The sequence below is a fragment of the Nannospalax galili genome, unplaced genomic scaffold (genome assembly GCF_000622305.1).
Source record: "Nannospalax galili isolate Female #2095 unplaced genomic scaffold, S.galili_v1.0 scaffold312, whole genome shotgun sequence".
Classification (NCBI taxonomy): Eukaryota; Metazoa; Chordata; class Mammalia; order Rodentia; family Spalacidae; genus Nannospalax; species Nannospalax galili.
This window is the reverse complement of record NW_008335967.1, coordinates 463,628-480,375: the sequence shown is the minus strand read 5'-3', so window position 1 is coordinate 480,375 and position 16,748 is coordinate 463,628.

Sequence of the window (16,748 nt, the reverse complement as noted above, 5' to 3'; positions counted from 1 at the left end):
TTTTTTTTTTTTTTTTTTTTGAGACAGGGTCTCTCTGTAGCCCTGGATGGTTTGGAACTTGCTATGTAGACTAGGTTGGTCTTGATTTCACAGAGGTCTGCCTGCCTCTGTCTCCTGAGTGCTGGGATTAAAGGTATGTATTACCACCATATATATATACATATATATATATATGTATATATGATACTTAATTTGTGATAGTTTGTTATAGCAGCTCTAGGAAACTAATACACTAATGAATACTTTTTATGAGTTTTCTTATAATATGGTTAAATATATATATGGGCAAGGGCTATGGCTAATCCTTTACATTACTTTTTCATATGAACACAAACATACACATTTATATATGAGAAGTAGAGAGAGAGAATTGCAAATTAAAGACTGGAAAGTCACAGTGTGCTTGGCTTCAATGCTAGTACTTAGCCTTCAAAGATTCAAACTATAGATGTTTTACTCTGGCTTAGGCTCCTGTGCCAAATATATAGCTCTGGTAGCATGGCCTTTATAAGCTCTGGGCATAATATGTTTACCACTTTGTCCTCCTGAAGTAGAGACTACATTGGCCAGGTAGCCATTACTACTAACCACTTTCTGCCCTCCTAGCCTCCCCTGAAGATTTTGTTAAGAGTTATTTCTATCTAGAATTTTTTCAGAGACCTATATACTACATACATATTTTATAAGTATGTCCATAATGAAAATGCAGGTTGATATGCCGATTTTTATTTAACATCGTAAACATATTCCCATGTGTTAGTTACTTTTCTTGTGATTATGATAAAAATAATTGACCAAAACAATGTAAAGGAGGAAAGACTTATTCTGGTGCTTGGTTTCTTAAGTCACAGTCTGTTGTAGTGAGGACACATGGTGGAGAAACTAATGTGTACCAGAGCTCTTCACAGAGAGGTAGGATCAGGAAGCAGACAGTGGGTCAAGAAACATCCACGGATAACACATCCTAGGGCCCCTCCGCAGTAGCCTCTTCATCCCTCTAGATCTCACCTTCTGAAGTTCTGCAGCCTTCCAAACAGTGCCTCTAGCTGGGGACCAGGTGTCCAAAACAGATGAACCTGTGAAGGACATTTCAGATTCAAACCCCAAGAGCCCTTTTAAGTAAAGTTTTCATTTATTATGGCTCCTTATTGGCCCGATGTTTGTATGCACCCTGTATTGAGTCTTAAAATGTAAACTGGGGTCCTTGCTCTCTGTTGCTTTCAGTCTGAACTGCTCATCTGGATGGCACAAACACTAACCCAGCTGAACATGCCTCGGAAGCCAGCTTCCTTGGTTTTGCTGCCATGTGTCCTATTCTTTTCATAAACCAGGACTGGGCTTGTGATTTGATAACACAATATGTATTAAGGGTATGCTTTTTGTATTGCCATTCAGTGTTTTCTTATCCATTTCTTGAATGTTTGAGGAACAAAAATATACTGAGGTATGGTAAAGGACTCACTATAAGAGAACACTTATAGTGACTTAAGAGCTTTTCTTTGACTTTTTGTGCACAGTCAAACTGGTGAAAAATACTATGAATGTTTGGCACTAAGGTTTCTAAACAAAATTAGAAGCTATCATTGCTGTGCTTATCTAACATTAATATTGTTTGGTTAAATGAAGCCCTAAGTGTTGGGTTTTGAGCTCTATATTTATGTTTTCCTTTTTAATTGATGAATCAATTTCTCACTCTACCTGTTCTCCACTTTGTCCAAATGTGAGTACTCCAAAGACATGAATACAGGGGAAGATATATCTGCATGATTCAGCCCAATTTGATAAACAGGGTGTCTGATGCTGCAATGGCTCAGAAGGGACCACTTTGGATTAGAAAGGAACAGTTATGCAACATTGCCACCTGCAAATTTGCTCTTGGCTTTGCCCAAGTTTACAGCTGAGCTTTGGATGGAAAAACTCTTAAACACGATTTACCAACAGCCCCAGAAATCTCCACAGGGTCTGCACTAATTCAATCAAGACTCTCTGCTACTGAAAAGAATTTAAGCACCATTTTTCCAAGGGTACTCATGACATTTATAGATCAACACAACAGGTTACTTCCAAGTTTTATAAAAAACAAATTTCAAAGTCACTACTTAATATATTCTTGCTTAAATTGCAATCTTACCTACTTTGTATCACATCATATAAATTAGAATTTGCTTCTTACCTATCTTCTGTGATATAATTTCTGCTATCAGTTTGTTTTGATGACAAGTCACTTTTCTCTGGATTATAAAATGCATTCATCATTATCAGAGCTTCATTACAGGGCAAGGTCAGGGCTCCACGTGACAGAGCACAAGACTGCAACTAAGATTCCATGGGCTCTGTGAGCAAATAAATTTGTTGGATCTTTAGCTTCATAAGTTCCAGTGTTAGGGAAGGAATGCTGCTTTCTTAGGAAGGGCAGGATGAAGCTATTTAGTTAATAAGTTTGAATTCTAGTAGTTTGAATTAATTTTAGTAAATGTTCATATATTAATTAAATGAATACATTTTAGAAAGTTAAATATTCCGTTGGTCATTCATTTTGTCATGAATTTTTTTCTTTTGGTCTTTTTGAGACAGGGTCTCCCTGTAGCCCCAGCTGACCTGGAACTCACTATGTAGACCAGGCTGGCCTCAAACTCACAGAGATCCACCTGCCTCCGCCTCCCAAGTGCTGGGATTAAAGGTGTGTGTCATGAATATTTTATCATTTTACATTTCTGGAAAACATTCTTCTACTTCAGTGAACTTTTCTCATATAAGCCTTAGAAATTGCATGAAACAAATAAGCCAACCACATGTTGCCATTACCATTTGGACAGGAAAAGGAGTCTTAGAAATTTTCTGAATTACTTTTTCTAGTAAAATTACCTAGTTGGTCAATGAAAAAATTTGCATAATGGCTTGAATTTTAACATTAAGAGCTTTTAGGAAAAGGCCAAAGTCAAAATCAAGATGGCTCTTCTCTGTGTAAAAAGCAAAGTTGGCTCTTTGGGACCATTCTCTTCCATCAAGGTGATCTATGGACCGATGGGGAGTGGCTGTTAGTGTTGTGACACTAAGGAAGGGGACACAAATTTCCCCTTATTTGCCTCAAGAAAGGCCAGACTATATTGTAGTATTTACTACCTCAAAATTGAGGTCACCAGAACAACTGTTCATGTCTTTGTCTTGTGACTCTGGCTCTACAGTTCCTCTTCAGTCGCTCTGCTCTGCTTGGTGGTGGGACAGTCTCCGAGTTTCTGGTTGTTGTCATTGAAAAACAGGCAAGTCTCCCATAAGCAGTCTCTTAACAACTGTAACTGAATTAATTTCTGTATACTTTTTATCTGTGACTAAACTCATGTCAGTGAATGCAGGATGAATTTTGCTGATTCAGGGAACAGAGGTTATTAATTGTAAATGTTAAAGCCTACTATTACCTTGAACATGGGAAATTGTTTTTTTATTACATTTCAATAAACAACATTTGACTTCTATGTTCATATTTGACAGAACGGTTGTCATGAGGCCATACTTTTAATGAGAATCACTAACCCTGTTGAATTTGCAAACAAACTGTCTATGGAATATTAGATAGCCTCTGAAGAGGCCAGATATTAGTAGTTTATGATCCTGGGGAAGAGAGGAGACTCTTGTTGAGCTGGGTTAGCATTCCACACATCCCTTTTACAGAACCTTTGCCAGCTCTTAAAACTGCACATGATAAGAGACTGAGAATATGGTAGACCAGCTGTCGAGACTGAAGAGCCAGCAGCTATAGCAGACTCATGGGACTGAGTGGCCCAAACTAGGAGCCTGAGAGAATTGAAGCACTTAAAGCCTGAATGTTCAAAGTCATGGAGAGGCAGGAGATGTACAGAAAGCCCTTAGAGCATGCATCATCAGTTTTGCCAGTGGGGCATTTTTCAAGTTTTTAATTGTACAAAGAAATTTAAAAGCCAGGAAGAGAAACACCAAAACACTATCCAGATCTGAATTCCCAATAAAAGCAATAGAAAAGAAAATTAAGCAAATCTTTAAAATGTGGAGAAAAAAGCTATCAATTTAGACTTCTAAATCAAATAAAAATCCTTTAAGAAGACATAAAAAGGCATTTCTAGTAAAGCAAATACTGAGAGAATTTTGTTGACCTGAATTATAAAAATGAAAAATATTTTCAGGTCAAAGAAAAATAAGACATTAGAAAATGTGGATATAAGGGTAAATCTAAATAAAATGGTGATGTAAATAATATCTCATAAACTTTAAACCAATGAAATAAAAATTATGATAACAAAATAATAGGTAGGAAATTGGAAAATGGAATTAAAGATTTCTTAGAATCCAATATTGTCAGAGAAACAGCAAATTTCTACTTTATATTAGATTCTAATAATATTTGTTAGAAGTTCTAATGCAATCACAACAAAATCATCTATCTGTCTATAACCTGTCTGTAATTTGTGTTTTTATGTAAGAAACAAGAATAGAAAATTGAAAATTTGGGGAAAACTAGAAATAAGAGTAAGATGATTAATTTGAAGCCTAAAGAAAGAATAATTACTGAATTTAAACAAAAATAAATGATTCCACTAAAACATGAAGGTTGTTAGACTGATAAAATATCTGTGTGCTCTTCTAAAGAAAAGACACATTGGAAACCACATTAGGAAAAATTATGGCCTGCAGCACTGAGAAAGTGCTGTTATAACTGAATTTGTATCAGATATATGCTTATTAAGAGGCCTTCAATATACCTCAAACTATCAAAAGCACACAGGCTATCTCCTTTGATCATGTTAGAATTCAAGTTAGGAATTAATCACAAAATAACTAGGATATTTCCAAGTATTTGAGGACAAGTAATATACTTCTTTTGCATTTTATGTATGGTCTCACTATGCATTCTTGGTTGGCCTAGATCAGGTTGGCCTTGAACTCACAGAGATCTACCTATGTCTTCCTCCTAAATGCCAAGATTAAAGATCATGGCTAGCCACAACAGTAACATGCTATTTAAAAAGTACTAAATGGTGACTCTAAGAACTACCCAGAGGAATCCCAGGATGCAATATAAAAGAACAATCATAAACATGATCATAGACTTCAATGACTTGGGGTTGGAGAGATGGCTCAGTGGTTAAGAGCACTGGCTACTCTGGCAGAGGGTCTGAATTCAATTCCCAACCGACAACCATCTGTAATTCAAGTTCCAGGGGATTCCGAGCCCTCTTCTACCTTCCACAGGCATTGCACAACATGGGTACACTTACATAGATGTAGGCAATACATGCATACACATAAAATACAAATAATAAATGAAACATATAAAAAAGAAAAAACAAAACAAAAAATATATAAAAAAGAATTCAATGACTTTAAAGAACACACAAACAACTCAAAGAACTAAAACAAAGAGAATAGGAATAAACTCGGGACTGAAGCTTAAGAAAATAGGAATATATGGCCAAATGAAATGACAAAAGCACAAATAAACGACTTAATGGTACAACTCAAAATTTGGAAAAGCAAGAACAAATTAAAACCAAATCCAACAGATTAGAAAAATAATAAAAGCATAAATCAATGAAATGGAAACAAAAAATATACAAAGACTCAACAAACCTAACAGCTGTTTCAATGAAAAGATAAACAAGATAGACATACCTCTAACCCAGCTAACCAAAAGAAAAAAAGAACAAATTCACATCAACAAAATCAGAGATGAAAGAAGAAACATCACAACAGACACCAAAAAGATCCAGAACATTATAAGGGAATACTTTAAAATCTAAACTATATTAAATTTGAAAATCTAAAAGAAATGGATGAATTTCTAAATTTAATGGACCCACCAAAGTTAAAGAAGGGGTCAACAGTTTAAGTAGAAGCATAACAAATAAGGAAGTCAAAACAGTAATACAAAGCCTCCCAACTAAAAAATGCCCACAGCAGAATTTTATCAGACCATCAAAGATCTACAATCAATACTACTTAAATTATTCATAAAGATAGAGGGAGAACTCCCAAACTCCTTCTATGAAGCCAGTATTACTTTAGTACCTAAACCAGGAAAAGGTACAATAAAAAAGAAAACTATAGGCCCATATCCTTAATGAACATAGATGCAAGAATGCTAAACAAAATACTTGCAAACTGCATACAGACACACATCAAAAAGATTATCTACCACATTCACATTGGCTTTATTCCAGACATGCAGGGATGGCTCAATAAGTCAATTAAGGTAATAAATCATATAAATGGACTTAAAGACAAAAATCACATGATCATCAATAGATGCAAAAATGGCATTCAACAGAATCCAACATGCATTTATGATAAAAGTCCTAGAGGAAATTGGAATGGAGGGAACATACCTCAACATAATTAAAGCTATATGTACAATAACTCCACTGCCAGCATCATTCTAAATGGAGAAAACCTGGAAGCATTCCCATTAAAATCACTAACCAGACAAAGCTGTCCACTATCCCCACTCCTTTTCAATACAGTATTTGAAACTCAAGAGAAGAAAATTAAAGAGGTACTAATTGGAAAAGAAGAAGCCAAATTATCCTTATTTTCAGGTGATATGATATTATACATGAGATACAAAAAGGTCTACTAAAAAATTTCTAGAAATGATCAACACTTTTGCCAAAGTAGCAAGAGACAAGAAATCAATTTACAAAAATCAGCCTTCTATATATCAGTAACAAGCAATCAGAGAAGGAGTTCCTGAATCACTCCCATTCATAGCAGCTTCTCCCCTGCTCCCAAATCTAGGAATAAAACTAACCAAAGACATCAAAGACCTCTACAACGAAAATTTTAAGTATTTGAAGAAGGAGATTAAGGAAGATACAAGCAGATAGAAAGCCCTTTCTTGCTCATGGACTGATAGAATTCATATTGTAAAATAACCATCCTACTAAAAATAATTTACAGTTTCAATAAAAATCTCTGTGCCATTCTTCATAAAACTAGAAAAAAAATTCTAAAATTCATATGTAATCACAGAAGACATCAGACAGCCAAAGCAGTCCTGAGCACAAAAAGCCATGCTGGGGGGATTAATAGAGCAGAGTTCAAACTATATTATAGCACTATAGTCATAAAAACAGCATGGTGTTGGCAAAGAAACAGACATGTAGATCAATGGAACAAATTAGAAGACCCAAACATACGTGAATGCAATTTCAGCCACCGGATAATTGCCAAAGGTGCTAAGAACACACACTGGAGGAAAGACAGCATCTTCAGAAATGGTGGTGGCAAAATGACCTCCACATGTGAAAGAAACTCTGCACAAAAGTCACTCTAAATTAATCAAGGACCTCAATGTGAATCCTGAAACTCTGAAACTATTAGAAGAAAACATAGGCAGTACCCTACAAGCGCAGTAAAGGACTTTCTAAATCAAAGATCGATTGGTCAGAATTAAGGTCAACAATCATCAAGTATGACCTGTACAACAAAAGAAACAAACAAACGAATGAAGAGGAAGCCCAGAGAGTGGGAGAAAATCTTCATCAGCCAAACATCTGACAGAGGATTAATATCCAGAATATACAAAGAACTCAAAAAACAAAGGAGCAAGAAGCAAATGACCCAATTGAAAAATGGACTATGAATCTGAATAGAGAGCTCTCAGAAGAAGAAAGAAAAATAGCTAAAACCTTAAAAAGTATTCAACATCTTAGTAATTAAAGAAATGCAAATTAAATCTAACCTCAGCCAGAATGGGTAAGATCAAGAAAACAAATGACAGCAAATGTCAGCATGAGTGCAGGGAAAGGGGAATCCTCATTCACTGCTGGTGAGCTTGCAAACTTGTGCAACCCTATGGAAAACAATGTGGAGAACTCTTCAAGAACTTAAAATGATCCTGCCATATGACCTGGTTATACCACTCCTTGGCACATACCCAAGGACTCATTCCTACTGCAGAGATACTTGTTCAGCCATGTTTGTTGTGCTTCTTTAACAATAGCTAAGGAATGGAAACAACCTCAGGTACATCAACCTAAATGTTCCTCAGTTGGTGAATGGATAATGAAAATGTGGTTCATTTTCAGAATAGCCTTGTACTCAATGAAAAAGAAAACAAAATCATGAAATTTGCAGGTAAATGGATAGAACTAGAAACTGTTATGGTAAGTGGAGTAACACGGACTTAGAAAAACATGTAACATGTTTTCTCTCATTTGTGGATCTTAGCTACAAATTCTTAGGTATGGGTATATATTCTGATATAACCACAGGAGCCAGGAAAATGGAAAGGAATCATGAGGATAAAGGGAAAGAATGAACCCGAGAGAGGGGATAGCAGGAGACTGTTGTTATTAAGGGAGAAATGGGAAAATGGGGGTACTTTAAATGGTGAGGTAGAGAGAGGTTATATAGAGGGAGAGAGGGGTGAGATAAATGATGCTTATGTAGTGTGAAAAACTGGAGGGAAATGTAGTAGTCCTACTGAAAGCCTACTGAAAAATGCCCATTATACGTATATATATATATATGTATGTGTATAGATAAAAGCTATAACAAGAGACAGTGACAGAAAGGAGAAACCTCCTTCCCTTGGAGTTGCTGGTCAGGGTTGTCCAAGAGACTGCCAAATAACATAGGCTATTAACACAGCTCTTGATTACCTCCCAGAACTTGAAAGTAGGACCCTATTACTGAAGACAGAATATACTTCAGACACAGGACTTGGACTAATGGAGCTGGAACTGACTTGGGATTCTTCTCCATGAAGACTAGCTCTTATAGTATCAGAGGGTACTATACAAACTGCTGAGGGAGAAAAATCAATCAGTGATCCAGCCCAGCTTTAAAGCCTAAAAACCACAACAATGACAGGCACAGCAAACTATCTCTATTGGTGCAGTAGTGGCACTTTTATGCTGGGGGCAGGTCATCATACCTATCTAATTGGACTTAGACCCACTCATGTGTGGTACTGTAAACATAGCCAAATACACATTACTGGAGAGGTCATAGATCCTAGAGAAAAAAAAATCTATGTCATATTCCTTCACAAACATAATTTCTTACTACATCCTAAATATGTATCCTTATATTTTCAAACAAGTTCACCTTTCACCACTCATCAAAGAAGCTTCTTTTTGCAACAGATGGAGACTATTACAGAGTTCCACAACTGATCAAACAGAGAATATGTGTCTATGAAATGCCCAGCCCTAAGTGACATATCTACAATGTAATATCAATACCCAAGGCTCAGGAACACAGTGGAACAAGGAGCAGAGAGAATATTAATGTATCCCTCAATTCTCACCAGCAAAATTTCTTATGCAACAGATGGTGATTAACACAGAAAGCCACAACTGCCCCAAATGACAGAATAAGAGACTGTAGAGAGTGAGTCCCTGGATAGAACTCTTATATTAAAACTCTGTGACCCAGGGCTCAGGGGCTATTGCTGAAAGGGGGCAGAAAGATTGTAAGAGCTAGGTGTGGTAGATGACCTAAGGAAACAGACTTTTCCAGGTGGCTGAGAACTTTCTAATATGAACTTACAGCAGCGGTGACAGCATGCACAATACTCATGAAAACTCAAACCAGACAGAAACCCAGCATAGATATGGGGAAATGGTAAGAAGTCCCAGTCTTAGCCAAGGTACTATTGGCAACTGATCATTGTTGGGTGAAGGAGAGTGGCTGATGGATTTTAAATTGTAACTCATTAGGATGACTTCTTGGTAGTATTTCTGTACCATCTTGCAACAATTCTATTCTTACACTCAATAAAAATGTAGACATATATTCACCAAAAGATTTTTGGGGGGGCTCTTTTTGAGACAGTGCCTCCCTGTAGGCCCAGCTGTCCTGGAACTCACTATGCAGACCAGGCTGGCCTTGAACTCACAGAGATCCGCCTGCCTCTGCCTCCTGAGTGCTGGGATTAAAGGCATGCGCCACCATGCCCGGCCTCAAAAGATATTTTTAAAAATATTTTATTTATTACTTTAATTTTTTATTTTATATATTTTGGGGGAGCTGGAGAGATGGCTCAGCAGTTAAGAGCACTGACTGCTCTTGCAAAAGATATATTTTAAGAACATTTGTAGCAGCATTATTTACCATAGTCCTCAGTCAGAAGCAGTCTAAATACCCATGAAGAGTAGACTGAATCTAAAATGAGGTCTATCAATGCTACAGGATACATATAGCGACCAGAAACAATGAGTACCATGGAAACATGCCATAACCAAAGGACGGCTAAAGAAAATCCAGACACAAAAAGAATTCGTTATATTTGCCTCCATACATACAATGTCTGAATCAGCAGGGCTGATCCATGGGGAAGGAAGCTAGGGTGGGTAGTTGTTTTCTTTGAGGAGGGAATTGTGCTAATATAAGGGACTAAATCCCTGATTAGCAAACAGTGTCCCTGAGGAACAATAAAGATGGCATACCTCTGTCTTTTTGGTCTCTGGCAGGAAGGCCTTTTTTTTTTTTTTTTTAAATTAATCTGCTCGAGTAAGGAAACCACATCTGGTACAGCAGCTGCAATTGGAGTCACTACTTGATTAAGTTAGGAAGGCCTTATTTTTTTACTCTAACTGACCTGCTTAGAGTCATAAAGTCATAATCCTACTCTTAGTTTAGAGATGTGAATTATTTAAAATTAGGAGAGGGGAAACTATTAAAACCCTCAAAATCCAGGCCTTCTCCAGAGCATGGTGGATTTTGGTTCTAAATTTCCCTTTCCACTTGTGGAGAGTTTTATCTTTCTGTATGAGTGTGTGTATGTGTGTGCAATTCTTTATGTGTATAAATGTGATTCTTTATCTTTCAATGAAAACTTGTTTACTTTGTACTCTCTGATGGTCTGAGATTTTTCCTGCCTTTTAATTCAATAATTGGCTGAGAAAACCACCCTAACCTCTAGACAGTGACCATCTAAGACCTCTAGACTGATAATGCCACTGCAACACTAATTAGACAACCTGATTAAGGCCCTATTTTGGAGCATTATTATTACTCTGATTTTCTTAAGATTTTATTTCATTTTAAATTATGTGTATATGTGTGTCTACTCTCCAGGTGTATGTGCATATTATTATCGGTGCTGCAGAGGCATGAAGAGGGCATCAGATTCCCTTGAGCTGGAGTTACAGGCAGTTGTGAGCTGCCCAGAACAGGTGCTGGGAACTGAACTCAATTACCCCATTTCTTGATGTATGAATTTGTTCCTCAGATGAATTCACTTTGAAAAAATAATTCATTGAGTAGTATATTTATGTATGTCATAAGTACATGAAACTTTCAAATAAAAGTTTTGGCTCAGAGCAGCAACCTTTTTTAAAGCCATTTGATGTTAACAACCATGTCCAGAATGGGATTCTGATTCTGTTTATCACTTTATTCTCTTTTCCTCCATAAGTATAGATTTCTACTTTCTTTCTATTACCAGAAATGTGTTCAGTACAGAAAAAGTATTCACTTCTTTTTTTCTGGGTTAATGTGTCTTTCTGGGAATCATACTGATTCATGCCTCTGGATGTATACAGAATGCCCACTAAAAAATTACACATCAAAGTGAAAAAGACTAGTAAAGCTAACTAGCATCTTTTTGCTTTGTAACTTTAAGATTGTGGCTGTATATCAAAGTGTTAGATCAAGAGTTTTCAGAACAAGAGAAAAAGGAACAAGCAAAAGTAGCAATACCAGTGTTTCAAGACAGGCATAAGAAACTTTAGGCAGTTGAAGCAGCTTGTAGAGTGAGATGGATGAGTAGTGATGGAGTATTCAGAGTGCGGTAGCACAGACGCTGCAGAGAGCAGCAAAGATATCTTTTTTTTTTTTTTTAGGTTTATCATGCTCTCTATAGTGGTTCTATGACAGATCTTGCTTCCAGTTTCTATTTGAGATCATCACCTAGTGGACCTCTGGTGTTACGATCCCTTGGTGAATGTTCTCTCACACAGTCTGTGGCTTGGTAGGAGCAGGACAGGGGCAGAGGCATGGGCAAAGGAACCACTGATCCTGGGAGGAATGAGCCCACAGAGTGGGTAGAGGAAACTCATGTGTGGTACTGTAAACCTAGCCAATACACATAACTGGAGAGTCATAGATCTTACAGAAAACCCCAAGGCTCTCACATACCTAGACAAATGTAATTTCTTACTATGTGCGAAATGTGGACCCTTAAATTTACAGACAAGTATTCCAATCACCACTCATCAAAGAAGCTTCTTTTTCAACAGACAGAGGTAATTACAGAGTTCCACAACCGGTGGTACACTGAGATTATCTGTGGATTGCCCAAGCCTAAGTGGCGCATCTATGATGCAACCAATACACTTAAGGCTCACGGAACATAGAACAAAGGATGAAGAGAACACCAATGCATCTTTAAGTTCTCATCAATGAAGCTCCCTTATGCAACAGAGAGGCAGGAAAACAAAAGGTCACAAATGTAGAGAATAAGAGTTTACAAAGTGTGGGTCCTTAGGATCCTATATTAAAATCCACCCACCCAGGGCTCATGGACCATTGCAGAAGAGGGGGTGGAAAGATTGTAAGAGCCAGAGAGGAGGTACATGACCATATGGAAATAGAGTCCTAAGGCTCCTGGGCCTTTTCTTATATGAACCTATAGCAATGATGTTAGCATGCACAAGATCCATGCAGACTCAAACAGATGAAAACCCAGCACAGAACTGTGGAAATGGACAGCAGGTCCCAATCTTGTCAAAGAATTATAGGCAGCTGATTACTGCTGGGTGAAGAAAAGGCAATCTTCTTAAAGGGAGGGGCTCTAAATAAGCTGACTAGACCTCAGTGGATGAACTTGGACTGAGGGACATCTGGGGACACTAACTTGACATGATAGGCCTTAACACAAATGACAGAATGTATGAATTCAAATTGAGGGGGTATGGGAGGTGGGTTAATAAGGAAGGGGTAACAAAGATGATTAAGATGTTCTGTATGAAATACACAAAAATTCGATAAAGAGATTTGAGAAAATGTTCTTCCATCACGTTATAATTGCTGCCATTGTTGCTTTTACTATATCTTTGGACTCTTGTTTGCTTTACAGTTTGGAAAATGTAAATTATGTTTTGGGTTGTATGTCTCATTTTTGCAATGTAAAATATGCAAGAATCAGCTTTTCAGTTTGGGGCATGGCTAAGGTAATTTAGAAGTTCAGGCTTCTCTGTCTGATTCAGTATCAGAAGTATACAAGCTTGACCTAAGCTATATGGCTGCCCTAAACCAACTGCATGTCTTTAGATTTGGATGGAAGACACATGGCTGATTGCTCTACTGAAACCACTGAGGGAATATATTTTAATACTACAAAGTAGTATTACTCAATTGACACATCTCAGTTTGTTCTGACAGACAATGACTGTGTGACTAAGATTATATGTATATATGTGTGTGTATATATGTATATAGTGTGTGTGTTTGTGTGTGTGTGCGTGCATGTGTATGTGTATGAAGCTATGAATATATACACTTATTGGCATTTGTTATCAAAGGGAAACAGCTTATATATCAAATTTATTAAGTTTTATAAAATAATGGATATTTTAAATTGTAAAGATAGAAAATCTATGAAAATCAAATAGCAAGCTGGAACAGGAGGCTCCCAGAAGCCCAATATTATTGCATTAATTTATGAAACTCCACTTATTGTATATCTGTTAACTTATTTGATCCAATAAGCAATTTGAGTTACACCTCAATGGGCTAAATCTTTCAAAAATATTGAATGTTCTCAAATGAGATTTTACTTGCATTGCATGAATTTGCTTTATTTACTTATTGATTTTTCATCAGAAATAAACATAAAACACCTTGTGTGTGTCTATTTGTACAGAAACCAAACTGTTTAAGACCATGAAGTGCCTTCTCTTTATAACTTTTATTCTCCCATGGCTCTTCACTGCCCACAAGTAGAATTCTGCATTTGGCTTTTGCTGCCCAGGTGCTGAGTACCTAGGGTGTTCACAGGGGTCATATGGAAAACCATGTGGGGTATGTATGCCCATCTCCTTTAGGTCTGAGAGTCTGGACAGCCTACGCTTATGCAGAAAGAAGGCAGCAGCCCTGGCTGACAGCTGTGGTTTGGCTCATTTTAAAATCAATGCCCATTTTTCTCCTTTTCCCTGACCTGATTGGATAACTTGGTCATGAAGGAATTTTATGTTTAAGACGTTGCAAAGCTGTATGAGAGTTCTTTCTGTTCTATACTGACATGGAGGGGAGACATCACGTTTTTCTGGCATGCAGAAAGACAGTCACATACATGCAATTCCATGCATATGCACAGTCTCAAAACACTTACCTGCCTCTTAAAAGCCTAGTGTATAAAAATGGCAATGGGCACACAATCACTTGTATTTCAGGAGTTCCTTTGATATCTACCCAAAGGCAGTGTGTTTAGTATCACAGCAGTGCAAACAGCCCTGCAGCTTATTTCCTGTGTTAAACAGTAATCAAGCTAAACAAGACAGGGAGCCATCCAAGATCTCCCAATTCTCTCCTAGCTAGATGCCCACCTCCTGTATCTAATAGAGGTGTTATCTGAAACTGCCACCTTATTGGCCCCCTGCAAGTGCACTGTAGCTCTTCTGTGTCCTTGCATAGAAATCTTAGCACTCGTTACACTGCACACTTCAATGCACAAAGTTATAACCAATCCAAGTCCCCTATGAAAATATGATCATGTCCATCTTGCTACATAAAAGCAATTACTATTTTTAATATGTGTTTTCCAATTTGACGTGTAAAATGTATATGGATATCTTATTGTTTGTCTTGGTTATCCTTAGTTGTCAACTTGATACATCCTACAGCCATCTGAGAAGGGAGCCTCAACTGGAGTTGCCTAGATCAGGTTAGTCTGAGCACATCTGTATAGGGTTTTTTCTTAATCATTAATTAATGCAGGAGGGCCCAGCCCACTGTAGGTAACACCATTCCCAAGCAGGTGTCTTGGGCTACATAAGAAAGCTAACTAAACATGAACCTTGGAAACAGCCGGCATTCAGAAGTCATCCATGGTTTCTGCTCCAGGTCCCTGCCGTGAGTTCCTTCCCTAGCATCCCTCAGTGATGAACTGTGACCCGGAAGTGTAAGATGAAATAAAACCTTTTCTCCCCTAAGTTGCTTTTGGTCAGAGTATTTTATCACAGCAACCAAATGAAACTAGAACAATAGCCTATTGTTATTTTTTAAGTTTAGTGTTTGTGTGTGTATTGTGGTTTTGCGAATATACGGATGTTCATAGAGCTCAAAGGCATCAGATTCCCTCTGGAGCTGGATTCACAGGCAGTTGTGAGCCACCAGATGTGGGTACCGGGAGCTGAACAGTTCCTGTGCAAGAGCAATACATGCTCTTAACTATGCAGTCTGTCCAGCCCTGAAACTAGAAGATATTGACAGAAATATTTGAGCAATCTATAAATTTTACTTAATGAATTTCTTTTTTTTTTGTGCTTATTAAAAATGGGGTCAAGGGCCAGACATGGTGGCACACACCTTTAATCCCAGCACTTGGGAGGCAGAGGTAGGCAGATCTCTGTGAGTTCAAGGCCAGCCTGGTCTACATAGTGAGTTCCAGGACAGCTGGGGCTACAGGGAGACCTTATCTCAAAAAAGACACCCCCCCAAAAAGGTGTCAAATGCCTTTCTTGACTCAACAATATTATAGCCTCTCCCTCCCCTCCTGTCTTCTCTCACATGTGCCTTCTATCCTTTCCATCCTTCTTTTTCCTGGGGTAAACATAATTCATTGGATGCACTGTTTCAAAATAAGATTTCAACATAATGCTTCCAACTTGAAAAGATTTTCTGTTGACTTTGATTTACAATTTGAAGTATAGTGTTTCTCTCTCTCTCTCTCTTTCTGTGTATGTGTGTGTGTGTGTGTGTGTGTGTGTGCAAGTGCATGTGCCCATGTGTGCATAGGTCAGAGGAGGGTGTCAGGTGTCCTGTTCTATCATTCTTCAGCTTATCCCTTTGAGACAGGGTCTCTCACTGAACCTAGGATAAGCTGGTGGCCAGAAAGCCTCAGTGATCCATCTGTCTCTGCCTCCTACAGCACCGAGTTTATAGCTGCACGTGAGGCCACACCTGAAATCAGGTCATCGTGCTTATGCAATAAATTTCAAGCCATCTCTCCAGCTTCAATGTTTGTCTCTCTTTAGTTGTAAGCTATTTTCTCAAGATAAAGAATTTCTTATTCTCCAGTAGTAGTTCTAATAGCTCTTACAATGGAGAGATACATTTTGCCTTTTTAAAATTCATGCTTTGATTTATGCTGAATTAATCTAGTATGCATATTTGGTAGATTCCCTATTAACGAACAAGTTAAAAAATGACATTTGTATTCCATAGTGAAAAACAGATGCAGTTTAGACCATGGAGATGCAGTTCGGACCATGGATTTCTTCCCAAATGCACTGTCTACCATAGTCTACTGTTGTCCAAATTGACTCATTCAATGAGTAAACACAATGAAACTTCAGACTTAATCTTCCTAAATCAGATTTGTCAAACACAGAACGGGATCCTTGTTGCAAGTTTTTTTTTTTTTTTCCTTCTAAGCTTTTAGTCTGAGTTAATTGGGGGGTCATGTCAGAAATAGTGATCCCAGACACTTTACATCCTGACTCTGCCAGGGGTAAGAGCTTATGTAACTATGGTGCAGTATCACAACCAGGAAGTTGACATTGGTCAAATCCACTAATTCAGATTTCACTAGGTCTCTCTCTCTCTCT